The 26,564-nt window shown below is 51.7% G+C and overlaps 1 protein-coding gene across 17 annotated transcripts in view; it reads right to left on the reverse strand.

Moving 5' to 3' along the window:
- Nucleotides 1-26,564, reverse strand: part of Plekha6 (pleckstrin homology domain containing A6) — a 142,909-nt gene that overhangs the window by 68,790 nt on the left and 47,555 nt on the right. Inside the window, exon 1 of one of the 17 annotated variants that reach the window (XM_021729833.3) lies at nt 8,558-8,789. The exons of the other annotated variants lie outside the window; for them this stretch is intronic. The gene's annotated coding sequence lies outside the window, so the exon portion shown is untranslated. Of the gene's footprint in view, nt 1-8,557; nt 8,790-26,564 lie in introns of those variants that run through there. 17 annotated transcript variants of the gene reach the window in all.

Here is a 26,564-nt window from a genome sequence, read left to right on the forward strand (position 1 = left end):
ATCCCTGGTGTCTGAATCTGCTACGAAGGACTTAAATAAAACAATAGCATTTTACCGGTGGATAGGGTAACAGGTAGAACGGCCACTGGTCCAGGCTCTGCCCATGGGGAAGGGCAGTGACATAACCATATCTTGGCTCCTTCAGTCACACTGCCATGCTATCTACCAGACCTTGTCAGTGGTCATCATCAGACAGCAAAAGAGCTGAGCATGAGAGACCAGGGGTGTAAACTCTCCAAGCCAAACTCATGTATGCCCCTTTCTAGAAATTGCCCCCACCCCCACATCCACAGTTACCATGGAAATAGCCACATTCCCAAAACTTGGGACTGTCTTGGTTACCACTTGTGCCATTCTCTTGGTTATCCGGTACACCCTGTGATCTCAGCTCAGCCAAAATCTCTCCCCCAAGATGAGAACCAGGATTGAGAGAGAAGAGAGATCAGATGACCCCACTGGTCAACCTGGACACAAGGGAAACAGCCTCCCGTCTCTCCCACCCTGTGGGCCGACCAGGAAGCTGAAAGTCCTCTCTGCAACCCGCAAAAGGAGGGAGCCAGTCCACGAAGAGGAACCAAGGTCACGCCTTGGCATACGGCTTCTTGGTTCCAATTCGTTCCTGTGGTCCAGCCATGTCTCCGTCCCTGAGCTCTGAGAAACACGCCAGTGCCCTCATATTAAACCTCCACTGGGACTTGAGCTGTTTTGAGTGGTTTCTTAACTTGGACCCAGAAGTCTCCCCACCAATACCAGGGAAGGGATCAGGTGACTTCTAGAGGACCCAGCATCTCACCTCGACTTGCCATCCATCCGTATGAGGGAGAAACGAGGCAAATGGGAGGAGGAAGGGACAGGACTAGGAGTTCTGGGAGGTCTTGGTTTCCCTATGGGCCAAGCCATCTGGGAGGACAAGGACAGGGGCAAGGGTTGAGAGAAAGCAGGCAAGCCCACTACCACAGCAATGAGAAGCTCCAGGTGTGCACGAGTGAGAGGGAGCTGGCAACAGGAGACGCGGGTTGGCCCCAAGATCCCCAGGTGTGTGTAGTAAGACATTGACTGCTGCCGGCTGAAGGACTCAGGGAAGGCCGAGCTGGTGGCTAGCAAGTGGACACAGCTTTGAAGCGTATTCCCAACAATGGACAGCCATCACTGAGAAGAAAGTCGTACATTCTTTCCAGTACTTTCTAAAGTACCTGGGTCCTCTGCTGTTTCAGAACCCCACAATTCTCATAGGCCGATGGGTCCAGTCTGCCCCTCAAGTGTTCTTTAAGAAAGTCTATGTCCCTGGCATCCATGGTCCCTTTAAGAAGACTTCCGCCCCAACCCCCCATCTGTTCTCTAATTGGCTGGAGCAGATGTTCCTTGTTCCTATGGCAACTAAGCTACCATCTCTCCTAGTGGGTATCTTCCTAATGAAGGACACAGCACAGGCCACTCTCCTCCAGACCAGCTGGCACTTCTGCTGCTTAGAGTTCACCAACAACAGGCTCCTCTCTGCAGAGAAGCACGTGGACTCGTGTGTGCCTGCCTAGGGAAGGTCCAAATCCGACCTGACCTAGGCATGAGCCAGAGATGGCAGAGGCTATCCGACAGCATCCAGAAGGTAGGAGAGGGAGGTCATCTAAACCATTGCCCATGCAGCAGGCCCATGTCCATCTTTCCAATGAAGTGTTATGTTCGGCAGATTGAATTAGCACTTCCTCTGACGTCTTTTCACATCACTAATGAAGACCAGTGAGACCCCCTAATTGAATTCTCCCTATCCCAAGCTGCACATCACTCTCATCCTTATCTGGGGATTATGGTCCTAGCGCTTGGGCCCTCTCTCCAGATGCTCTGTACTCTGAATGAGACTTGTGCAGCCAGGAGCCGCTGGGGAGGCAGGAAGCACGGAGCATTCCATTAGCTCTGCACAGGGGCCCCCTCCACTGTGGATGATGATTCCCTCACTCAACCCAACTTGACCCCATTTGTTCTTGGCTCTCTCAGCCCCCACAAAGCCAGCTGGATTCTTCTTGTAAAGCCACAAAGTTGACTGAACTTTAGCTTCCTCTCTTCGGAGCTTTTTAGCCTACTGAGGTCCCAGCAGTCAATGTATAAATAAGAATGAGTCAATAAATGATCCCTTCCAAATGTGCAGAAAGTGCCTCCCGCCAGAGAAGACGCCAGATTCGGAGCTCCCCGGCCCCACCCTGAATGTTTCTTTGCTCCTTCCCAAGGGGGCAAGATCCCTACCCTGAGGAAAAAGTCTACAGACAGACAGACAGACCTGGAATCACAGCTTGGCCACTTGCCAGCTGAAGGGCATTAGGCAAGTCCCTGATCCCCTGAGCCCCAGCTTCCTCATCTGTAAAATGGGAAGATAATTCCAACCTTTTAAGATTATAGGAGGCAACACGGAACCACAGTGCTTTCATAGCATTCCAAAATCCACAGACAGCTAAAAACAAAGTGTTTTTTTGTTTTGTTTTGTTTTTCCTAACTCAACTGGTAGCAAAACCCAACCAGACTTGAACCTATCTGGCAGCAGAACATGACCCGACCTGGTATGAGACTCTTTATGTATCCCACTTACGTGACTCTTTAGATAAGTCTCGCTGCAGCATTATTAAAATGTCTGATGTGGAGCTGCTCAGTGCCTGCTGGAGGCTTTATGTAATACACAGTATGTTCCATGGACTGAGCTAAGCTCCACAGGCCCTGCAAGATTCCAATAATGAAGTGTAGGGCTCTATAACCACGGATTAGTCCCCAAACACAGGATTTCAGGACAGTCGCCAGAGTGATTTAAGCTAAAGATACTGACACTCATGACAGCCACTCAAAGCCCCTTGCCTCACCTCCAACCTGGAGAGGATCTCTGGGTTCCTGCAGCCCGGAGCTGGCTCCCTGGAACGCAAGTTGGTATGGGGCAGGGGAGACGATCCAAAGACCGGCCCATAAAACCCTGCTGCTCTTCTACGCCGAGCAGACTGGTAGAGGCAGTGTGTTGTTATTATTTGGTTAGACTTCAGGTATAGACATGCCTCGGGATTCCAAACATGCCTCCCGACTCCCCACCTCACTGGGCTTCCAGCCCTCTCTGCACTACCACCCCACAGCTCATCCGCATCACCTGTTCCCTAGAGGCCCCCCAGGGGCATACCTGACCCAGCCAAGGACACACCATGAGAAGGGGGACCTGGGTTTGCAGGCACCTGGACGAAGGAAGGAAAAGCTTCTGAGTGTGAGGGTGACAACGAAGATGGGACTCCGAAGGTGAGGGGGGGACAGACACATGCAACATACAGTGGAACAGGTTTGGCATGTTTCTCCTGATGCCATCTCATGGCCCCGGGAGGCTTTTAAAATGAGAAACCAGTTCTGGTCAAGAACAGTGAACAACCTTGGGCAATTCCATTCCTCAATCTCTCGGCTCTAGCCAGACCTGGTAGGAACTGGTGGGTCACTGTATGACTCAACCTTCTCTGAGGCACCGTCACCTAAGTGGGCTTCTCAGTTCTGACCCTGGATCTGCCAGATACCCAGCCAGGTGCCACCTTAAGCAATCAAACTGCGGGAGGCTTGCAGTGCTGGCTGAGGTACGGGACGCTCTTCTCTCGGAATGGCCAAGTCTACCCTATGTTCTTAGGGAGTCCCCACTGTCAAGTGGAGCACTGAAGCAGGCAGAGTTAAACGTCAGACTGGCGGCAATTCAATTCAATTCCCTCATCTCACAGACGAAGCATCTGAGGCCAGAAGATATGGACGGAGTTGCCCAAGACCGCAAAGCAAGTTAGAGACAAAGGTGGCCCAGGAGTGGCGATATGGATTTCTATGGCCTACCCATGATAAACCCAGGATGTCTTTACAGGTCCCAGTCATGCCAGGCGTGGTGGCACACACCTGTAATCCCAGCAGCTCGGGAGGCTGAGGCAGGATGATCCTGAGTTCAAAGCCAGCTACAGTATCTTAAAAAGACCCTGTCTCAAAAACACAAATGGCTGGGGATATGGCTCAGTGGCTATGTGCCCCCAGGTTCAATCACCAGTCCCTAAACAAACCAAACCAAATAAAAGGTCCATGTCATGTCCTTGACCTTTGCATTCAGAAGAAGCCATGCTGGACGGTTAATACCTTCTACCCTCCTGGCTTGAGCATCTCAGAAAAGATGCTTTTTTTTTTTCCTTTCAGTAATTGAGATTGAACCCAGGGGCTGGCACACATTAGGCGAGTGCTCTACCACTGAGCTACATCCAGACTTTTTAAAATTTTGAGACAGGGTCTCCCTAAGTTGCCCAAACCAGCTTCTACCTTGCCCTCTTCCTGCCTCAAACCTTGCAGCGCCACCCCCACCACCACACCCCCCAATAGTGGTAGGATTCCAGCATGCCTGGAAAGTGCAGAGAACTTCAACATACACTTCCTGGATCCTTTTTCATTTGGGTCCCCCTCCGTTCATACGCACAGGTCTGTGGCATCCATCATCTGTCAGAGGTTCAGTCTGTGCCACGGTGCTAAGCGCCAGGCCCCTGGGTTGACCCAGCACCAACCAGAAACCTTGTGGCAGGGAGAAATCTCAGGCACCTTGGCTTGGTCTCCCAGATTAGAACCTGATGTTCCCCTTACTAGCTTATCCTACTTCTCTCTGCCCCACCCCATGCCCCAAATTTAACAGCCTTCCTAATTTAGGAAATTGACTGCTTTCATGTTTCAGAACATGAAAAAAATGGGGTGGGAAAATTAGAAAATTCTCTCCCACAAAGAAGTTCCTGTGTTTCTAAAAAAGGGCCTTGGGATGAACCTCAAAAAAAAAAAAAAAAAAAAAGAGAGAGAGAGCCTCTAGTCCAGTTTCCAAAGTGGTTTGAAACTAGTTTTTCCCTGAGAGCTTTCACTCATACAAGTCTGCACACATGTGCACACCAATCTCAGGTCCTGGCAGCTGGGGATCTGCCTGGGGAATCCCACATGTTTGTTACAATTCCAGGCCTAACTCCTCAAAGGTAGACACTCTGATGTCTCCAAAAGTACAGAGTTGGAAAATCTCCAGTCTAGACTCAAGAGCTCAAGTAGACCCACCACTTCAAAACCTGACACTGAGATTTTTTTTTTAATGGCCTTGTCTCTAGACCACCTTGTTTCTGAATGATTGACACTAGACACAAAGGACCCAAATAAATGTAAAATACATCTTGTGCTGTTCCCAAAACACAGCCCACGCATCCCCTTCTATCTTTTCCAAGGACACAAGGAAGATGACTTCCAACAATTCTAGAAGATGAGTGTGGGAATAGGAACTGGCAAGGCCCAGTCCACAGCCCCTCGGAGAAAGGAAGGTCTGCTGCCTGTCATTCAGAACACAGGGGAAGAGGAAGCCAGGGCACATCCCTTTGCTGGTGGCCTTGTGCCAGAGATAGGAGCTTCTTACAGATTCAGAATGTAGGAGCCAAGACTCATCATGTTCAAAGGACCCACAGAGAAAGAGTGATGGTAGCAAGATCAGATTTCAAATTTTCAGGAATCTGCTCCAAAGAGGCCTTATCGGGGAGTCTATTTGGAGAAGATCCTGGAGGCAAAAATTTTTGGATTTCATGGACCAGTAAAATTTCAAAAAAAAAAAAAATGAAATTTGAGGAACCAATAGAAGGTTGCCAACTTTTTATTTTGCCAAATAAGGACATTTTAAAAGCCCAGCTACCATCTATTCTCACCATCGGTTCATGAAAAGAATCAGAACGTTGTAACCTCAAAATATTTTAGCTCATCTCCTATCCACACAAAAATACATTTTAACTGAATACATCTTGCTTTCTGGAAAAAATAAATAAATTAAAAATTGAGTACATTTCCTCTGCTTTTCTCACAATGCCTCAGACTGGGGTAAACTCTGCCATGGACCATAATTTGGGAATCAGTAGGCTAGACGAACTCTATGTCAGTTTTGGCTCGAGCCTAAGAACTAAAAGAAAACTCCTAATCCTTGGAGACTTAGACCTTCCCAATTGGACATGCGTGGAAGAGAGGGGACAGGCATGCTATCTTTGCTTATGTGAAGACACTCTGCCAATTATAAAGCACGAATGCATGTTGATTATTGTATAAATCAAGTGTTCGTGTTTGGCAAGCATCTTCCTCCCTAATGGACCTCCCAAGTTTCTGAGAGCCCCTGAATTTTACCGTCCCCTTGGCCTGTTCAGGAAGGCATGCATAATTCAAAGAGAAGAAGGCAATTTGCCTCAAGCCAAGAATTATTGGAGGACTAGGGATGTGACTCAGGGGTAGAGGCCTGCCTAGTACACATGAGGCCCTGGGTTCTATCCCCAGCACTGGGGGGGGGGGGGGGAGGGGAAATCCAAGAAATAAAGTCAATTTATGGTGAGTGGCACAGACCATCAAACCAGCAATATAACATAAGCATGAAACCACTGATGTTATTTAATTGCACAATTCACGGCCCAGAGAAGACAGAATCCATCCCACGGAGCAGTTTTTCCATTCTGCCTTTCACAGATTATGGCTTCCTTCTCATTACCCTGCTGTGGAAAGTATGGTGGATGAACAGGTACAGGGACATACATATAAGAAGGACTCTGTCATGGGGCAGGGGGAAGTACTCCAGGTACACAGTGTGGCACACTGGGTTAGGATTGGATCTTAATTCTAACCCTTGCCCTTCTGTGACTAACCTCTGGCAAGAGTTAGAATTAAGATCCAACCTCTAATCTCAGCAGCATCTTTTGATTTCTGTTTCCTTATCTGTACTGTAGGGACAAACTTCTCTGACTTCCTTACAGGACTGCAGTTAGTCTGGGCGATCCTAGGGGGCAGAAGCAGCTCCAAATGCTCCCTGGGACCTGGCAGGGGCACCTGCTGATTTGTACTTGACTGACAGTGGAAATACAAAACCAAACCGCTCTGCTTCTGAGCAAAGAAGAACAATGCAATCAAACAAAAGATGGTTATGACTATCTGTTGTTCAAAATCACGCACAGCACCATCTACCAAACATACATTAATGCTGCAAATTCTATTTGGAAGTAGCTAGCGATATAAATCTAAAAATTTTCTTAAATACCCAAAGTTTCAAAAATAACTGTACAAACTATTAATTATGTTGTCTAACAAACAGCAATGTGATTGCCTCCCAAATTCAACTGCACCGTCTGATTTTGGGTGTTCAAAATATGTTTTTACTGCATGGTGCCCAGCTCACATCATCTCATTATATTCAGAAGTGAGTAGGCGAACCCTGGTTTTCTCATCTATCCCAGATTATCTCTCTGCAGAGTTGAGATCTCTGGATGGGCTGCAAGTCTGGAATGCATCAGAGTTTAGAGCTCCCCAGCCCCCACTCCTTATTTCCTTTATAACCACCCTAGGTTTCTGCCTCCAGCTCTCTCCAGGAGGCTCCTTGACCAAAGCATATCTCCCCACCCCAATCTGCTTTACAAAAACCACCTCCAGCCTCTTGCTGAGTCCCATTCATCCCGGCCCACCCACCTCTCTTGCTGGATCCAGCCCCACAGCATGTGCTGCCACAGGGCCAGCCACTGCTCAAATGGGTCTTGGCAGCTAGGCCAGGCTGCCCGCCCACCAACCCCCTGAACAAGGTAGTTCTCTGATCTCTGCTCCTTGCAACTGATAACACAGGAAATGAACAGAGAAGACAGAGCCGCATTCAGCCAGCCTCACCCACCACCCACCAATCACCTCCCCACCCAAATTTGTTTTCAGGCTGAATGCCAGCCCCACCCATCCAAGGCATTGGCCTCCTTCCTGTCCCATTCTGAGGCAGAAGAAAGTGCTCCTGGCGCTGGTCTGGGAGCTCAGAATTCTTAGGCTGGTTCAGCCTAACTGCACACGGAGCCCAGGCTGGAATCATATGGGTCACAGTTAGCGGTGGTGGTGCACACCTGTGATCCCAGCAGCTCTGGAGGCTGAGGCAGGAGGATTGCAAGTTCAAAGCCAGCCTCAGCAACAGTGAGGCACTAAGCAACTCAGTGAGACCCTGTCTCTAAACAAAATACAAAATAGGGCTGGGGATGTGGTTCAGTGGTCGATCACCCCTGAGTTCAATCCCAGGTACTTAAATAAATAAATAAAATAAAAACCCAGGGCTGACTCCAGGTTATGCATCTCCAGTGTGAACATCGTCTCTAAATTCTCTCTGCAACCCCTGGCGTCAAGTGAGAAAATATTCACCTTCTATTCCAAAAATTAAAAATGTTCACTAACTTCTTGTTGGAAACCCCAGGAAGATGGACATTTATGGGATATTCTTATTTGTAAGGAGAGAAACAAGAATGAAAGGAAAGAGGAAAAGGTGATTTGCATCCCAACTACGAAAGGGCATGCCCCAGACCTGCACATGCATGCAACACACACACACACACACACACACACACACACACACACACACACACACACACACACAGTCTCTCTCCCTCTTTCTCTGTCTCATCCCTTGCTAGGACATACTCCTCTGTGTCCAGCACATGCATCTTTCTCCCTGGTCCTCCCCACAGGTTTGGGTAGCCCAGTTCTTTCCAGCCGAGATTCCCAGGAACCCTGATTTTACCTTTCATGCTGAAAGTCAGAACCCAATTAGGAGATGGCAGACGCTGACCAGGAAGCAAAGAAGCAAAACTCCTGGTTGCAAAAACACTGCCCAGGGTGGCCGATGCAGCCCTCATGCGTGAGAAGGAAGGAGACAGGGAGAGAGCCCCGGGAGGGAGAATTTCCCCAGCTCCCCAGCAAGACTCTGGTGTGGGCTCTCTCCCTGCTCCAGCACTGACTGAAAACCGAGGGCAAGTCTCCCCGGCAAGCTGGCTCTGAAATCTGAAACTGCAGGTTGGCCGGGTCCTACATAAACACACTCACACCCCCGGCTCCTGGAGCCTGATGGCTCACGCCCTCGCCTTCCCCTGGCTCCCACCCCGCCGCTCCTCCTCGGTAACATCAGACAGCCCCCTAGCTGCAGCTCCTCGGAAAGCGAGCCACAGCGCAGGCACCCAGAGACCTGCCCAGCGCTGTCCACTGCTCTCCAGCCCCAACGCCTCCTGCAGTTCAAGTGCAGGTACTTAATTAAGCAGAGCTCGGGACTGTGGAATGAGGGTGATAGGCAAGTTCCCAGCCTAGACACAGAGACTGCAGAATCTTCCTCCAGATCAAGGAATAATATTCTCCTCTAATGGGGCTGGGGATGTGGCTCAAGCAGTAGCGCGCTCGCCTGGCATGCGTGTGGCCCCGGTTCGATCCTCTAGCACCACATACAAACAAAGATGTTACGTCCGCCGATAACTAAAAAATAAACATTAAAATTCTCTCTCTCTCTTTAAAAAAAAATAAAAATATTGTCCTCTAAGGATCTGCCAGAGAGCTGGGTCTGATACATACAAAGGGCTGAACTTACCTTCCTCTCCTCTTCCAGTTTTCTGCATTTCACTCTTAGAGGACTATCTCTTTCCCTTATGTTTTCACCCATAATAGATTCAGGCTAGGTGAGAACAGGAAAAGACTGCAGCCGGCACGGTGACAAATGCCTCTTTTGCATATGAGAGAGCTAGGACCAGAAATGGGTTGGCAAAGCCCAGGAGGGCTCCCAGCCCAAGGTGGTACCTTAGTTGATACAAGGGAAAGAAGAGGCCTTATTGCAAATAGATACTCACTTGAATCACTCACTGATGTGAGAAAAAGGTCCCTTAACCTCCCTGAGCCTCAATCTCCTCATTTGTAAAATGAGTTAATGATACAACCTCAGAGAGTAACAGGTAAATAAGGGACCGTGTGCTGGGCACGGTGGTGAGTGCCTGTAATCCCAGCAACTCCGGAGGCTGAGGAAGGAGGATCAAAAGTTTAAAGTCAGCCTCAGCAACTTAGTGAGGCCCTCAGCAACTTGGCAAGACCCTGTCTCAAAATAAAAAAACAAAAATGGCTGGGGAGGGCTGGGGTTGTGGCTCAGCGGTAGAATGCAAAGCCCTGGGTTCGATCCTCACCAACACACAAAAATAAACAAATTAAATAAAACTATTGTGTCCAACTAAAAAATATTTTTTAAAAAGCGGGGGGGGGGGGGGGCGGGCAGGGTGCTGGGGATGTGGCTTAGTGGTTAAGCACCCCTGGGCTCAATCCCTAGTACAAAAGAAAAAAAAATAGTGGTGAGGACCATGTGTACGGCAGGAGACACACAGTAGGCACTCTACAAATATCCATGGCTCTCCTCTGCTCACAATTCAACACTTCCTCTTATTGGCTTATTTCTGAATCAAGAAGAGAACTATCAATTGTCTTTAGTATTTACTGTTCCTTCAGGGTTAGTTTAATGCTCCTCATTCACTGTCTTTCTGTCAACCTATTAACCTTCACAGTTTACTATGAACAGTGCTTCATTTCTGTCCAGGGACATCTTTGATCTGCAGTGTCACAGGCATATCCACACTGAAGACCTCCCCACAATTGTTCCTCAGATCTCCACTCCTAGGCTCCAAGCCTCTAGACCATGAACCCATCCACCTACTGAGCACTTATTTCCAGGGGTCTACCCAGGCTCTGGATAACTGGTCTTTGCCTTAAACCCAGCATGTCTAAAATCAAATTGACTCTAAGTCAGGGGCGGTGGTGCATAGCTATTGGGGAGACTGAGGCCAGAGGATTGCAAGTCTGGGCAACTTAGTGAGACCCTAACTCAAAATAAATCAAAAGGACTAAAGTAGAGTACCCCTGGGTTCAATCCCCAGTACCAGAAAAAAATAAAATAAAAATAAAGATTTTATTTTATTACAGTATTGGTATGGTACTGGCTCCAAGGGAAAGTGAATGAAGGTAGAATTCATTAAATATGCTACCATTTATGTCAAAAATAATTTATAACTACCTGTATTTTATTTGTTTTATTTCTAGAGTCAACAAACCTAGGTAAAGGATGAGATGATACATTTCCAGCTTCATGGGCCACAGACTCTTGCAACTACTCAATTCTGCCTTTGTAAAACAAAAACAGCCAGAGACAATGAGTATAAATGCACAAGCGTGACTGTCACCAAAACGCCACCTGTGAAAGCCCAAGTCCAAATGTCATATTAATTTTCACGTGTCACGAAACCATCTTCTTTTGATTTTTTTTCCAACTGTTTAAAATGTAAACACCATTCTTAGTGCATGGATTATACAAAATTAGGTGGTGGGCCCAATTTGGGCTGTGGGTCATAGTTGGCTTACCCTTGCTTTAAAGCATCTCAGGGGAAGGACACAGTGGACACCGGTGACATCCACCATCTCCAAGTAGAGGGTTGGGGTAGATCAGAGATGGGCAGGAAGGAGACCTTTGCAGAGGACTTTTCTGTACCATTTGAATAATATAACCTATGCAGGTTAAAACAATTATTAGTAGGCGGGCAGGTGGTGCACACCTGTAATCCCAGCAGCTCAGGAGGCTGAGGCAGGAGGATCACGAGTTCAAAGCCAGCCTCAGAGAGTTAGTGAGGCCCCAAGCAACTTAGCAAGACCTGTCTCTAAATAAAATAAAAAATAAAATCTTGGCACTGGGTTCAATCCCTAGTGCCAAAATCAAACCAAAACAAATAAAGAAAAACACCACAATTATCAGTGGCTTCCCCACCTCAGTGGTCTTGTTTCCATCAGTGTTAATATTAAGTCAGATGGGTTCATATCTGCTAGGCTAGCTCTCACTCTCTCCCTTCACAGCCTCTCACGCCAACAGGAATCAGATCCACAGTCCACTGGCCCAGTTCACCAAGATGCATTAGCCCACTCCTGGGCATCTACCACCACCCGCTCCACTCCTGCTGTCCTTGCCACTCAGTGGTTGTTGACACCCAGCCTCACACCCTCAGCTGTGTAAGTAAAGCTAAATTCCAAGGAACAGTTTGGAGCTCTACAAGGACTGGGCTTTTTGGGGCAACTCCCTGCTTTCCCTCTCGGCTGGCTCCCACACGTGTGCCTAGCAGGAATGCAGTATACCCTGCGCAATTCTACCCTCCCATCCTCCTGGAGCTGGTCAGGAATACAGGAAAAGATCCACCTGGAAGAGAAGCTGGTTCTGCACCAGGCGGCAGACTGAGAGTGCACAAAAGCTCAAAGCCTTTGGAAGAGGTGGAAGTAAAGCACATTTAGGGTGAAGAAAGGTATCAGAGTGGAGCCGGGTGCAGTGGCGCACATCTGTAATCCAGCAGCTCCGAGGCTGAGGAAGGAGGGTCACAACTTCGAGGCCAGCCTCAGCAATTTAGCGAGTCCCTGTCTCAAAAAAGAAAAAAAAAAGCATGGGGGTGTGTGTGTGCTGGGGATATGGTTTAGTGATTAAGCACCCCTGAGTTTGATCCCCAGTACCTAAAAAAAAAAAAAAAAAAGATGCCGGTGGGAATTGGATCCAAAGAAAAGGAGCCTGTTTGGAAAGGGAAGTCAGGAAACCCCAGGGGAATTTCCCCCTAATTCCAATCCCTGGTGCTTTAACCTGCAGAGTAGGGAACCTCCCCCTCCTGTATCAGCTGGGGGTTTGTTGATCCCCAAACAGAGGCTCATACATTTGGGAGGGACCCCAGCAGTAAGCAGCCTGCTCCTCCATCGAGTGCTAGAAACCCTCCATGGAAACCATGGAAGATAAAGACGATCATCCACGTGCTCCTTGGACTGCTGTGGGGACAGCAGGCTCACGTTTTGGAAGGGACCCTTGCCATTGTTGGAAAGCTTTTCTGCTTCCACCCATTGTTTCTACTTTTGGAACCAAACAGATGAGACTTCCTGAGTGCATAACTGAAAACTGCCAAATATAATAGAGTTTTCAAATATTTCTTCTTTCCAAGATGTTCAAAGGGTTTTTAAAGACACAAAATCATTGACTCTTGGGAAGAACTGAAAATACCTTTGCTCAAAAATGTTTATTGAATGAAACTGAATATAGTTCCTTTTCCAGCTTCCCAACATGAGAGCACTCAGGTTACACTCTGTAAAGGGAATCATTTTATTTCTTTATGGGAGGAAACTCCATGATCCTCCGTGGCTGCACGGATCTCTAAAATGCATCCTGAGATCTAAACTGAACCCCTAAAAAGCCAAAGTGCTTCCTCTGGTCCCAGTCCATTCCCCACTCTCACTTCTTAAAATAGGCATTAAGATGGTACCATCTGGTCCTTTATGCATATGGTCTTATTTAAGTCACACAGAAACTCTAGGTAGGTGGAAAGAGGCCCACTTTCTTTTTTTTAATATTTATTTTTTAGTTGTAGTTGGATACAGTACCTTTATTTTACTGATTTATTTTTATATGGTGCTGAGGATTGAACCCAGGGCCTCGCATGTGCTAGGCGAGCACTCTACTGCTGAGCCACATCCCCAGCCCTTTTCTTTTTTTTAATTGAACTCAGGGGCACTTTATCACTGAACCACATCCCCAGCCCTTTTGAAACAGGGTCTCTAAGGTGATGAAGCTGGCTTCAAACTTACGATCCTCCTGCCTCAGCCTCCTGAGTCTCTGGAACAGAGTGTGCACCCCCACACCCAGCAAGAGTTCCACTTACAGCACAAGAAACTCCAAATCAAAAGAGTTTGCTAACTTGTCCTAAATCCCATGATACTAAGTGGCAAAGCCAAAATTCAAAGCCAACTTCAAAAACTCAGTCTTTTTTTGCCACAATCCAGTGCTTCTATGATAGTTGATCATTTCCACCGACCTTATCCTGTCCCTGGCATGGGCAGAAATGACTATTCTGTCAGAAACACAGGAGAGAGACAGACAGCAGACGGCAGCCCTACATGGCCTCACCAGATTCCACTCTCCTGAGCCATTCACACCTTCCTGGGATGGAGGAGTAAGACCAGAGACCATCCAAAGTCAGGATGCCAGCGTCCCAGAGACACCCAGGGGCAGCGCGGCCTCTCCCTAGCTCCTGCGTGGTGCTCACCCTGAGTCTTCCCACAGCCTGCCTTTGCAGGGCCTGCTCTGGGCCTCACAGTGGGGCTGTGGCCCATGAAGCACGGCATTATTTGAGCAGCACAAACACGAGACTTGCCTGGGTTCTGGCACCCTTTCTGGGCAGCCCTGCTTTGGGTAAATATTTGGCTGGGACAAGCCAGGAGAAGCCCAGGGAGGCATGATGGGGGACACTTTGCCCCACATCCCAAGAGCCCAAAGCTGAGGATGACGGGCTAGAAAGTGCTGGGAGTTGGCACAAAGAACCACCAACTCAAGTTCCCCTGCCAACAGCAGAGTATGCCCGGCATCCATGTGCCTCTGGGAAACTCTGGGTCATCTGCAGCAGGGCCTCCAGTCTATTCTTCAAAACTCAGAATGGTTCCTAACTGTCATCTGCTGGAGTTCTGAATTTTTTAAAAAAATGTTTTTTTAGTTTTTAGTGGACCTTTATTTTATTTATTTAAATGTGGTGCTGAGAATCGAAGCCAGTGCCTCACACATGCCAGGCAAGTGCGCCATGGCTGAACCCCAGCCCCAGCCCTGGGGTTCTGAATGTCAGGGACACATTCCACACAACTACCCAAGCTCGCCGCCTCCCTCTCCTTCCAACCTCACTTGCAGGGAGCTGGACAAACTCCTGGTTGCCTTCCATCCGGGCCTGCCCATATCCCGAAGCACACGCGTTGCCGGGCTCCTGGCTCAGTGAATCCCGGGGCACAGGAGATGACGTCCCCCATTTCTCTAAAGGACAAACCACAGCCAGGGGTCTGGAGCTCACAAAGCAAGTTAAAGGCTGGAGACAGAAATAGGACCTGGGCCCACTGCTTCTCTTCTGGGTCACTAGGGTGAATGACCCTCTCACCCTCCTTCGTGGTCCACAGTCTGCATGGCCCGAGGAAATCACACCATGCTTCACCTCCATGCCCCTCGGGCTCCAGTGGCCTGTCCTGGAGACCTCCGTCTGTCACTCTGAAGCTATCTACCCTTTTATCTGTCATCTCCCTGGGAGACGTGGTCATTAGCACAGAATACCATGTAGGTGTCTAATTAAGCAATTGGCAGCAAATGCAGAAACCTGTTCAAGCCACCCCACTGAGCGTCCACCCAGGGGATCCTCTTACAGGCAACTCCCTCCCCCAAGCTTCCTGGAAAGGTCCCTTTTGTTTGTCTAGAACACAGAGAAGCGTACCATTCTGCCCTCCTACTCATCTGGTAGCTCAGACTTTCCGGCTTCTACAACCCCGGAGGGTGCTATTCCCGGTAGAGCACATTGTAAACGGTGCCCCGGGAATTACGGGACACAGCAGCCCTGGTGGGTGAGCAAGGGAAGGTCCCTAGACTCTCAGAAGATCAGTCTTCTGAGAGGATGTCCTCTTACCTGGCACCTCAGGTGTCTCAGAGCCCTATCTCACCACCCTGGCATTTGGAGGAGGCCAGGGCACTGGAATCGAGGTGCCCTCAAGCATACTGGCAAGACGAGAGAGGGGGAGGTGGCACTCTCCCCACCTGTGTGGCCCAGCCCTCTGTCTGCACCGGAGCTCACCTGTTCAAGCTTCACCTTTTAAATGGAATGTTCCACTTGCCATGGGAGCCGGGGGTGGGGGAGATTCCCTGCTCAAGGGAAGCCTTCTGTTTTATTAGAGATCAAGGTCTCTGGAATTCCAACCAACCCTCCTGCGAGAGACAAGTGAGGGAAGGGTCCAGGGAAACCACAGAGGAGGCCCCTGAGAGGACAAGATGCTCTCTACCTGGTCACCACTCCCCCTAGCCTGGGACAGTCCAACCCAGCAGACTGGAAGGGAAAAGACAGCTGCTACCGCAGTAGCTCCAGGGAGATCCCACTCTCCAGAGCAGACTGCGGGCGAGACACAGGAAAACCTCTGCACCCCTGCTCTGCGCCCCTTTCCTGGTCTTTCCCCCCCCAGTCCTATCTCGGGGGCTTCCCCCATTTCATCTCCACCTCACAGTGGAGCAGGGGGAGGCTGAGATGGCTGGCTGTCCTGATGCCCGCCAACTTTTCAAAGAGCCAGAAGGCGGGGGTGGGGGGGGTGGGGGGTGGGGGGGGTGGGGGGGTGGGGTTTGGGGGGGGCAGCGCCTCAGGGACAAGTCCTGAACTCCGCATTCCACAGGGGCTCCCATCACCCCAACCCACCCCCTGGAGGTCTCAGCACAGAACTCAGGAGCCCCGGAGCTCTGCCAGCTTGGCCCAGAACCTGTCACTCACTCTTGTTCCAAGGGTTCTTTCTAGCAGAAGTGGAAGAATGACTTACTTCTCCTGATCATCACCAGGCCATACCCGCTACTTCCCAACTCCTATGAGACAAACTGGGACTGGTAACTGCAGGAAAGAGTTAGGCTAGACACCAAGAGGCAAGTGAAATGGGTGACACAGCAAGTTTAGGACACTGCCCTTGAGCTTTGAAAAGAAAGTAGCCAAGCATAATGGCACACACGCCTGTAATCCCAGCAATCCCTGGGCTCAGGAGACTAAAGCAGGAGGATCTCGAGTTCAAGGCCAGCCTCAGCAACAGCAAGGTCCTAAGCAACTCAGTGAGAGCCTGTCTCTAAATAAAATACAAACAAGGGCTGTGGGTGTTGGCTCAGTGGTCAAGTGCCCCTGAGTTCAATCCCCAGCACCCCCCCAAAAAAATAAATAAATAAAGCAGATTTCTCTTCTGGAGGGAGTGGTCTTTCATCACGTTGCCCCTTGCTCCTCCCCCTGGCCTGCCACATAAGCACCTACTTCGGGGCTTGGCATCTGAGACCCACGACTCCCCCCACATCTTTCAAAATGCCATACTCCACTGTTCCGGGTGAGCTTTCTGATCCAGCTGAACTGAACATCTTATTTCCCCCAAAGAGGCCCCAGGGAAGGAAGGGGAGTAATACCCACAACAACAAAGTCACACTTCTTGTGCGTCTACTGTGTGCACTGTTGAAAAAGCTCCCATTTATGGTCTCCTTTACTCCTCAGGATGAAATGCGGCTGGAAGAGTACTAGGGGCCCCCTGATGGAGTCCCACAACCCACACAACGCCTGGCGCACGGCACCGAGTGGCTCCTGCTCGGTAAATATTTTCTCATGGGTCAGTAGATAAAGTGATCTTGGAAGGCTCACTCCCTGGGGCGGGTGGGGGGGGTGGTTAGGATGCTGCGATCCTTCAGGAGCAAATGCAGCTCTGAAAAATATTTTCCTAACTTTGTAAACTAGGAACAGAAACAGCAGGACTGGCGAGAGGGGGCGAGGCCCTGGATGGGGAAGAGCTGGCTTTCCTGACACAGGATGCAGCGGGTGGGTGTGGGAGCGCTCCCCGGACCCACGGGAAACCCAAGCTGGCCGCAGGGAGACAGCTGCGTGAAAGGCAGCTGCAGGTCACTCAGAACAGGGACGCCTGTGGGTCCGTCTCGGGGTGCCCAACCTCCCCGGCAGCCCCTCGTTTCGGATGCCAGTGCAGGGCTCCCTCCCACGGCCTAGAGTTGGCGGAACCTCCTGAGCCGATCCTTTCCTTCCTCCCCGTTCTAGAAGGGGCAGCAACGAGGCTAACTCATTCCACAGGGACGCAGACCCCTCCTGGTGGGTCACAGCTTCCTTGGGTGTCCATCTTTTCTAGCCTCCCAATCCTTGGTTTCACCTTTATCGGGTTGACTGGGATTTAAACCCATTTCCCACTGGAGAAGTCAATACAGACACCAGGGAAGTCAACATGGCCATCAGACTTACAGAAGGACAGCACCACGGGGTGGACAGAAGTGGCCACGCATCCCTCATTCCTTCGCCCAGGTGTCCCAGGAGGGAACCTCTACTATGTCTCCACAGGGCTCACTGGGGGCATGAGCACAGAGGCACCAAGTGATGACCCAGACAGGGCAAGCGCCTTTGTCCCCTCTCCTAAGCACCCCCTGGAATGTCATCGTCAGCCATGGGATCTGCAGCAGACACAGCCATGAACCAGGAGCCACAAGACCTGTGCCGCCCTCTCCCCCAAGCTGTGTCCACATCCTTGAACACGGCTGCCTCCCTTCCTTAAGACCTTTTCAGATTAAAAAAAAAAAACAAATAGTTAAAATCTAAAAGCAAAACTTAGGGTGCTGTGTTGGAACACCCATCCGACCATTAAGAGGCCCCAGGAACTTGTTGCCCGGGTCCTCAGCTCCAGGCAGGGGACCCCAGTGGGATGAGTAAAATGAGGGCCAGCAATGTCCCCTCTCAGCCAGGCTTCTTGGGAAAGAGCCCTGCAGCCTTCACCTCCTCAGGTAGCGCTAAGGAGCTGGTCATCTCCTCAGAATCCTCTACTCAGGGGCCACAGGCTCCTTCCCACCCACCTCTGAGCCCCCCCACACACTCTCGGCTAGATCTCTGCTTGCTGCCGAAAACAGGTCACGCTGAAACTCATCATTTCTGTCTCCTCGGGGGCTCTCCCAACTCTCCCCTCTCACCCTCTGAGTGGCCTCTACAGGACAGTGCCTTTCAAGCAGATCATAAATCCGTTTAGCAGATCATAACTGGCGTATTTTTTAGTTTAATGAACATAACAGAAAATCCTAGCTGGGCACTCTGGCGGGGCACTCTGGCGCACACCTGTAATCCCAGCAACTCAGGAGGCTGAGGAAGGAAGATTGTGGGTTCAAACCAGCCTCAGCAACTTATCAAGGCTCTAAGCAAATAAGGGAAGGGAAGGGGAAGGGGAAGGGGAAAGGAGGAGGGAGGGAGGAAGGGAGGAAGGAAGGAAGGAAGGAAGGAAGGGCTAGGGATGTGGCTCAGTAGTTAAGTACCCCTGGGTTCAATCTCCAATACCAAAAAGAAAACACCAGTGTATACTGCGCTCGATGAGAATAAATATTATTTTGTGATTCTCTCTTTTTTTTCTTTCCGTTTTCTAAACCTGATTGAGACTGGGTCTTGCTAAGTTGCCCATTAAGTTGCTGGCCTCAAACTTACAGTAGTAGCTGGAATTACAAGTGTGCAGCACTGTGCCTGGCTATTTTGTGATGCTTCTAAAACACCCACACAGCACATTAGAACCGTGACCCAGCCACTTACACTCTCTTTGCCTCGGTTTCTTCACCTTTAGAGCAGGGACAGCCAGCTGCAGTGGTGCATGCCTGTAATTCCAGCTACTCAGGAGGCTGAGGCAGGAGGATGCCAAATTCAAGGCCAGCCTCAGCAAGTTAGGGAGACCCTGTTTCAAAATAAAAAGGGCTAGGGATGCAGCTCAGTGGTAGAGTTCCCCTGGGTTCAATCTGGTCATGAGGATCCTATCAGTTAGTAGACGCGGAGCATTTGGGAAAGTTCTTGATTCGAGTGCCATATAAAAGTGTGATTTCCGATGTTTGTACACACAGAGTGCATGTTTGGACCTGTGCACGCTCAGGTACACATGTCAGTACTTACAAGGCAATATCTATAGAGTGGAGAGAAAAATGGAAAGCTATTGCGTGGGAGAAGCTAAGAAGTCTCCAAATGTATGCAGTCAATTTCCAATACTCAGAAGGCCTCACAGCTGTCTGTCCACCTGGCTTTAGAAAACGCGGCGGAGGTGATTCGAGGAACGGCGTCTGGATGAAGTGGGTGGAGCCCGGGAGCACAGCTGAGCCCTTCTCAAATCCACTCACTTCCTTCCTACCCAGCCAGTGGGGTACGTACAATCCCTTTTTCACAATCCCTTTTTCACGAGGGAGGAAACCATAACACAGAGAGGTTAGTTACTGCACAGCTAAGGAGCAGCAGGGCCAAGATTTGAACTTGCCATCCTCGCAGTGCTCCGTCCGTCTCTGTCTCGCTTGCTGCCACCTTTCCTCTGAACCCCAAAGGGGGTGGCCTTGTCAGTGAGGGGGACAGCTACTTATGCCCTCGCCTCAAAAGCAAGGAATGTGATCTTCTAATTGCTCCAATTTGGGAAACACACCTCCAGGGTCCCATGGTACAGTCTGGAGAGCCGGGCTCAGTGGCTGGAGGTAATGAACTTGGTCATCGGCGCTCACGCCCACAGCGCGATAAGAGCTCTATTCATTTGAGCAGCATACACGGGACCAGAGGGCACGCGTTTCTCCCACACCCTTCATTATAGAAGACCCAGGGCCTTGCAGATCATGTCCGTTTTTCTTCTTCATGGTCCAGAGATGTCACGCAGCGCGAGAATCTCCTGTTTTACAGCCCGGGAGGCCCAGACCTTGCCAGAGGCCACTCTGAGTGTGAGCTCCAAGAAGAGGCCAGGAGCGTGGAACGGGGCCTCTCCTGGCTCCTGGTTCCTGGGGAGTCCCTGACCCCCCCCCAGTCTGCTGTGGCTTCCTTCCTGCCTTGACATCCCTGCAAAGTCCCCCCACTACCAGGCGCGCCGTTCCCACCTGATGAAGGGACCGTTCCCTCCTCTTGACTTCCTGTCACTGTGACATGGATTTCTGGCTCACGGGTGTTTCTGGGGCAAGTCTGTCACCTGTAGTGCAACTACTTGTTTACCTACTGTCACCCTGAGGCTCTCCGAGTGCCCACAGGACATGTCTTAATCATCTTTGCTTCCCTGGCATCTGGCGGGTAAGTGTTCCCAGTGAATGTCTGGGGAGGAAAGGCGGGGAAGGCAGAGGAGGAGGACGGGACAGGGAGGACGGGAAGAAGGCGGAGGAGGAGGAGGGAGGGGGAAGGAGGAGGAGGGAGGGGGAGTGAGGGAGGGGGAGGGAGGAGGAGGGAGGGGGAGGGAAGAGGAGGGAGGGGGAGGGAGGGGGAGGGAGGGGGAAGGAGGAGGAGGGAGGGGAGGGAGGGGGAGGGAGGGGGAGGGAGGAGGAGGGAGGGGGAGGGAGGAGGAGGGTGCCCAGGCCCCGGGAAGACATGGAGAACCTCAAACCGAAGGCCTCCTGCCAGCCTAACTGGGTTGAGAAGACACAGGCTGCCCTCCTCCAGCCCTGTGACAGAGCCCCTTCCAGCCACCAAGGGGCCAGACAGCCCGCCACAGGCAAGTCCCATCCTCCTGGCTTCTGTCTCCCACCTCAGGCAACAAAGAGGGAGCTGCCAGCTGGACACCGTGGTGCACACCTGTAATCCCAGCAGCTCTAGAGGCTGAGGCAGGAGGACTGCATGTTCAAAGTCGGCCTCAGCAACTTAGCGAGACCCTTACAAAATAAAAAGGGCTGAGGCTGTATCTCAGTGGTGGAGTGCCCCAGCTTCCATCCCCAGAACCAAAACCAAACCAAAACAACAGCTGCCTCCCCACTGGGGGTCCTGCCTCGCCCCTCTGCCCCTCTACCCGCCCCCCAAGCTACCCGTTCAGTGGAGGCTCCATCCCGCTCCATTGTGGATGATGGAAACAAACTTAAGAGAACATTGGGCCAGGAGCCCCCTCCACTTGACCTCCACCCAGGTGGGGGGGCTTTGGGGGGCACTTCTAGGGTGAGGAGCTGGTGCCAGCAGGAGCCACACTCCTGCACCTGGAGCCACCACAACATGAGCTCAGCCTCCCTGAGGACACATGGAGGCCGGAGGGAGGACCAGCTATAGGAAGGGGCTCCAGCTGCTCAGCCCCAGCAGGGCTCAGGGAAGCATCCAGAAGCATAAGGCCACAGGAGCCTTTCCATCGGCCTGTGGTTCTGAACCCCATGAGGCCCCACTGCTCTTTTCTGGACAGTATCAGACCCTCGCCTCTCCCCACGCGGCCCATTACACATACCAGGTCTTTTTGCAGTAAAGGATGCCTAACCTAGGCTACATCCCCAGTCCTTTTTATTTGTCATTTTGAGACAGGGTCTAAGTTGCTGAAGGTCTTGTTAAGTTGCCGAGGCTGGCCTCAAAATTGCAGTCCTCCAGCCTCAGCCTCCTGAGTTGCTGGGATTACAGCACATGCCACCACACCCAGCCCCATGGCCCTTGAGTCATGGCTCCACGTGGGTCAATGGTGACCTACCTCACACAGGGCAAGCTAGGATGGCCCTGGGTACTCTCTGGGAGTTAGATGTGGGCATGGGAGATGAAGGGGCCTGCTGCTCCTAAAATACACAAAAATGCCACCACCTCCTGCAAGTCCTGCTGATCTCTTATGAAAAACAAGTCCTCAAGCCAAATCTGGCACATGCCAAGCATCCAGGCACACCTGGAAATGAAGAAGGAACCTGTTCCAGGGGATCTCGTGGCTTCTCCCTGGTGCCAAAGAACCGGTGAGGGGGAGGAGGAGGCTCGGCTCAGTCACGCTGGACTCTAAACGGACAGGGCTGCTGCAAGACGGAATGTGGGGTAGTGTCAGCCAGAGGCCATGACTGCCCCCCGAGGGCAGCAGAGACAGGCAACACTGACAGACAGTCTGCTCTCCAAGCACCACTCACTGGGAGCCAAGGGCTCTGAACTCTCACTCTGACCCAACCCCTAATGTGCTGTGTGCCCTTAGGCAGGCCACGAGCCTCTCTGGTCCTCGGGTAACTCTGCACACGACCACAAGGAAAGGGGCAAGGAAAGGAGGGAAGCAAACTGCCATAACCTTCCAAGGATTAAACCCAAACTCCTGGAGAAGGCTGTCAAGCTCTCCAAGGCTGGTCCACCTTCCAGCCTCCTCCACAGCCCCCAGATGAGTTTTCTGCCTCCAACCCCTACTGACCTGGTTACAGCTCCCAGGCTGCCCCGGGCATCTGGGCCTCTGCAAGCCAAGCCCCCCCCGCCCCCCCCATCTGAACTGCACGGCCCCACCCCACCCTCGAGGATAGACCACCAGCAGCCACTGCTGCATCCACCCCCACCTTCCCTCCCAGAATAACTCTGCAAAGCGCTTAGTGTGTCTACTTGCTTTCGCCTTCTTTGGTGCAGAGGAGAAAGGGCAGACTCGCAGGCACACAGGCTCGAGCAGACCCAACCCAGAGCATTCAGGAAAAGCAGGTGCCCTGGGGGCTGTGCAGGGCATGATCTGCCCCCTCTCCTTTAGCAGAAAGCTAAAGAGTACAGGGAAGAAGAAACTAAAAACATAAACCACCCAGTCACTGGGCACTTTACCGTATGCTAGGTGGGCACTGATCTCAGTACTTTAGTTAGTCCTCAAACTAACTTCTTGGCAAAAGCCTTTGTTACTCTGATTTCATAGATTTTTAAAAAGGGGAGTGCCCAGAGAGGATAGGAAACTTGCTCAAAGTCCGTGGTGGATCTTACACAGGACTTCAGGTCTGTCTAGACCCCTTACTCTTACGTTGTCCAGTTTAAATACACTACCCGTCATGAGTGCCCGGGCTTCTTACTTAAAAGGAGGGAATAATTTGATGATCTGTGGACTTCAAGGCTCTAACTTGCACGGCTTCAGTCCCAGCTGCCCAGGAGCCTTCTGGAAGTTCTCCAGTCCCTTCCTGTCTCACTCCAAGAGAGTTCCCGGCACTCCATTGAGCGAGGACAGCTCCCACCCTGCCTTGGGGCGCCAGGAGGATGACACATCGCACAGCCACCATCCAGCTTTTGGGACTTCAAATGCCATTAGTGCCCGACAGAGGCAAGTGACTGGAGCCGGTCACTCCAGGGCAGAGCCACCCACCACTGGGCTTCTTCCCTTCACGGGAGTCTCCAGGTCTCCTCCTCTGTGGCCACAGCCACACTCCTCAACAGGTCTTCCGTGTCCCCCATCGAGCACCTTTCGCCCTCAAACCCAACTGTGGCTACTGCCATGTGAGCCCCGACCTTACTTTCTTCTTTCCTACTTTCACCCCAAACAAGCCAGCAGACCCCAGGGTCTTTGTACATGCTCTTCTGGCCCGTGGACTATTGCTTCAGGGACTCAAGTTCTTCCCACCCCAAATCCAAGTCACCTCCTCCAGGAAGCCCTCCCTCATGGACCATATCCAACCCCAACCTTGACTTTGCTTTGCATTAGCCTGGAGCTTAATCCTCTCCTTGCATTTGTTTTGGATGGAGCCACTTAGGACCCTTTCCTTCACTGAAAAAAGTCTACTAAGGGCACACGCCTAGGTGCCAGGCATTTTCTGGGCATCTACTATGCACCAAGCACAGTGTTAGCCACTGGAAGCTCAGGCCCTCAAGGGGTTTGTGCTCATGTGAAGGACCTTCAGAGCTGGCCTGGGGGAGGCCCAGCTCTGCCCTTAGACCTGGGCATGCCCCTGGGAACCCTGTCTTCTTGGCTCCCCACAGCCCCAACATTGACCCGAAGCTTACTGTGGCGAGGCGCTTTGGCATGGTTCTCTCTTTCATAGCCCCCTAGAAAGCCAGGTGGAGGGAGGTGATCCCATTTGGAGGATGGGAACACTGAGGCCCAGGAAAATGAAGCCACCTGTGTAAGGGCACCCGCCTTGTGGCCAGTCAGGTCGCCCACAGGATTCAGGTCCCCTGACTCCCAAAGCCAGTGGCTGCTGCCCCTTGCCATGCACATTAGGACCACAGGGAGACAGACAGGACAATGTGACGTCCCGCTTGTCACCCGCCATCTCTGCCAAGGCGACCCTGAGGAGGAAGCCAGCTGGCGTGACCACGGAAGGCAGGGGCGCCGGGTGCTTGGCATCCAGAAGGCTCCCCCGCGGCCCTCGGGCATCCCCAGCACCTGACAGGCCGGGCCCGCGTTTGTCAAAGGATGAAGGACTCCTCAGAGGGACCAAGGGCCGAGGGTGGACGCTGCCCAGAAATGACGGCGACTGGTTGAGGACGTGCTTGTGCGGCTCGCTTCACCCTGACAACAGGACAGCTGTCATCTTGGCCTCTGAGTGACGAAACTGGGACAAAACAGGGCTAGACATTGTGGAGACCAAGGGGCAAGACGCCGGGGGACGCTGGGCAGCCTGCCTCCAGAGCGGCGCTCCGATGGCAGCAGCCAAGGACAGTCCACAGGACACTGCAGTTGGGGACATGGCTGGATTTTAATTCCAAGCACTGAGTGGGCCCCAGGCTCCGTGAGTCACCTCCAGCTGCATGAGTGGAATCAAAACCCAGCCCCTGGGGACGCGTTTCAGTTGCACAGACTTCCGAGTCCTTCCAGGTCCACTGTCCAGAGCCCCGTGCCAGCCCTGGGCCAGTCCCCCCCAGGCACAGTCCCTCTCCCTGCCTGTGGTGGCCAGGCAGGCCCAGGAAGAGTCAGGGCCGTGGACTTTCTGTTCTCGCAGTGCCAGACACGGAACCCAGGGCCTCGCTGGCGCAGGCAGGAGAGCAGGGCTGGACCCTGCGCCCCACCCCCAGCCCTAGGGCTGCAGATCTCCAAGGGCAGGAGGTGGGAGGAAATGGTGAGTCTCTTCAAAGCCAAAGGAGGAGACAGGATAGAGGAGGGTAGAAGACAAGGACACACTGAAGAGATTTATAAATAGGATGAAGTAAGGGCCTCGTGAATGGCCCCTTTATGGGGTGGGATAGGAAGGGCGAGCTGAGCCGTGGAAATTCACTCAGGCCTGGCCCTGGGGGGTCTGATGCTGAGACAGCCAGTGTAAGGAGCCACACAGGAAGGACTTGGGAACCTTCTCTGAGCCTGAGTTTTTCTGACAAAACCTTCACTGGGAAGGGAAGGTTTAGAAGAGACCATCCGGAGTGGGGACACTACCCCCAGAAACCCCAAAAGCTGAGAGTCTGTGTCTCCAAGTGCTGATTGGAGGTCGATTCCAATACTGGTGTTTCCCGCGGCCAACAGTGGGTTAACTTTCAGTTTCTCCATTGACTAGAAAGATACTGTATCACAATACGTGTCTTCATCCTTTAGCATTGGGACTCTTTTAGGGTAAAAGAGGCTGCAGAAGTCTAGGGTGGCCTCCATTTTCCTGGGACTTGAGGGGATCCCAGAAAGTATGACCTCCAGCCAGGCGTGGTGGCGCACACCTGTAATCCCAGCAGCTCGGGAGGCTAAGACAGGAGGATCTCTGGCTACTTTTGGGCCCTATCAGAGTTCAAAGCAAGTTCAAGGCCAGTCTCAGCAAAAGTGAGGCCCTAAGCCACTCAGGGAAACCCTGTCTCTAAATAAAATACCAAACTGGGGGCTGGGGATGGGGCTCAGTGGCGGGGTGTCCCTGAGTTCAGTAGCTGGTACCAGAAAAGAAAGAAAGCATGGCATTTAGTGCCAAAAATACAAGAAAGTCCTGGGCTCAGTGGGACAAATGAGTCACCCTACCAAGAAACTCGCACAAAAATCAGTCTCGAGTTTGAAAAAGAATCAGTGGACACCACGTGACATCCTCATGCTCAGAGCTATCGGGAGCTCAGGTCCCAGGACTGGGAGGCTGAGCATCCAGCTGCCTGTCCCTGTGAGCCCTGGGCACAGCAGCACCATGCACAAGTCCCTTCCCGGTGGGGACGGATGGGGTGGCCTTCCAACTGTAGGACAAATGTTTTCTGAAACTATTGAGTTCCTTTTTGGGGATTGTGAGGAGTGACAAGAGAGAACCTAGAAGGAAGCTGGGGAGCAGGACTCTGCCCTGGCCATCCCCATGGTCATCAAGTCCTGCAAGGCTCTCAGTGGCCTGGCTGAGCAGGACTTGACGGACAGGCTTGGGGGAAAGCAGTACCAGCTATTTCTAGGCTGCCAATCAACACCAAGCAGAGCTGAGCTGCAGTGACCACACAGACAGACCCTCTGCCCACAGTGAACCTGCCCCTGTCCTGCCCAGCACCCTCTCTGAGGAGCCCAGCACAGAGAGCCAGGCTCCCCCTGGCTGGAGTCCACTTAATTTTCTCCTAAGCTTCTTTGTGAGGAGGGCTCTGAGCACTCAACGTGTC

This window comes from Ictidomys tridecemlineatus, chromosome 10 (genome assembly GCF_052094955.1).
Source record: "Ictidomys tridecemlineatus isolate mIctTri1 chromosome 10, mIctTri1.hap1, whole genome shotgun sequence".
Taxonomy (NCBI): Eukaryota; Metazoa; Chordata; class Mammalia; order Rodentia; family Sciuridae; genus Ictidomys; species Ictidomys tridecemlineatus.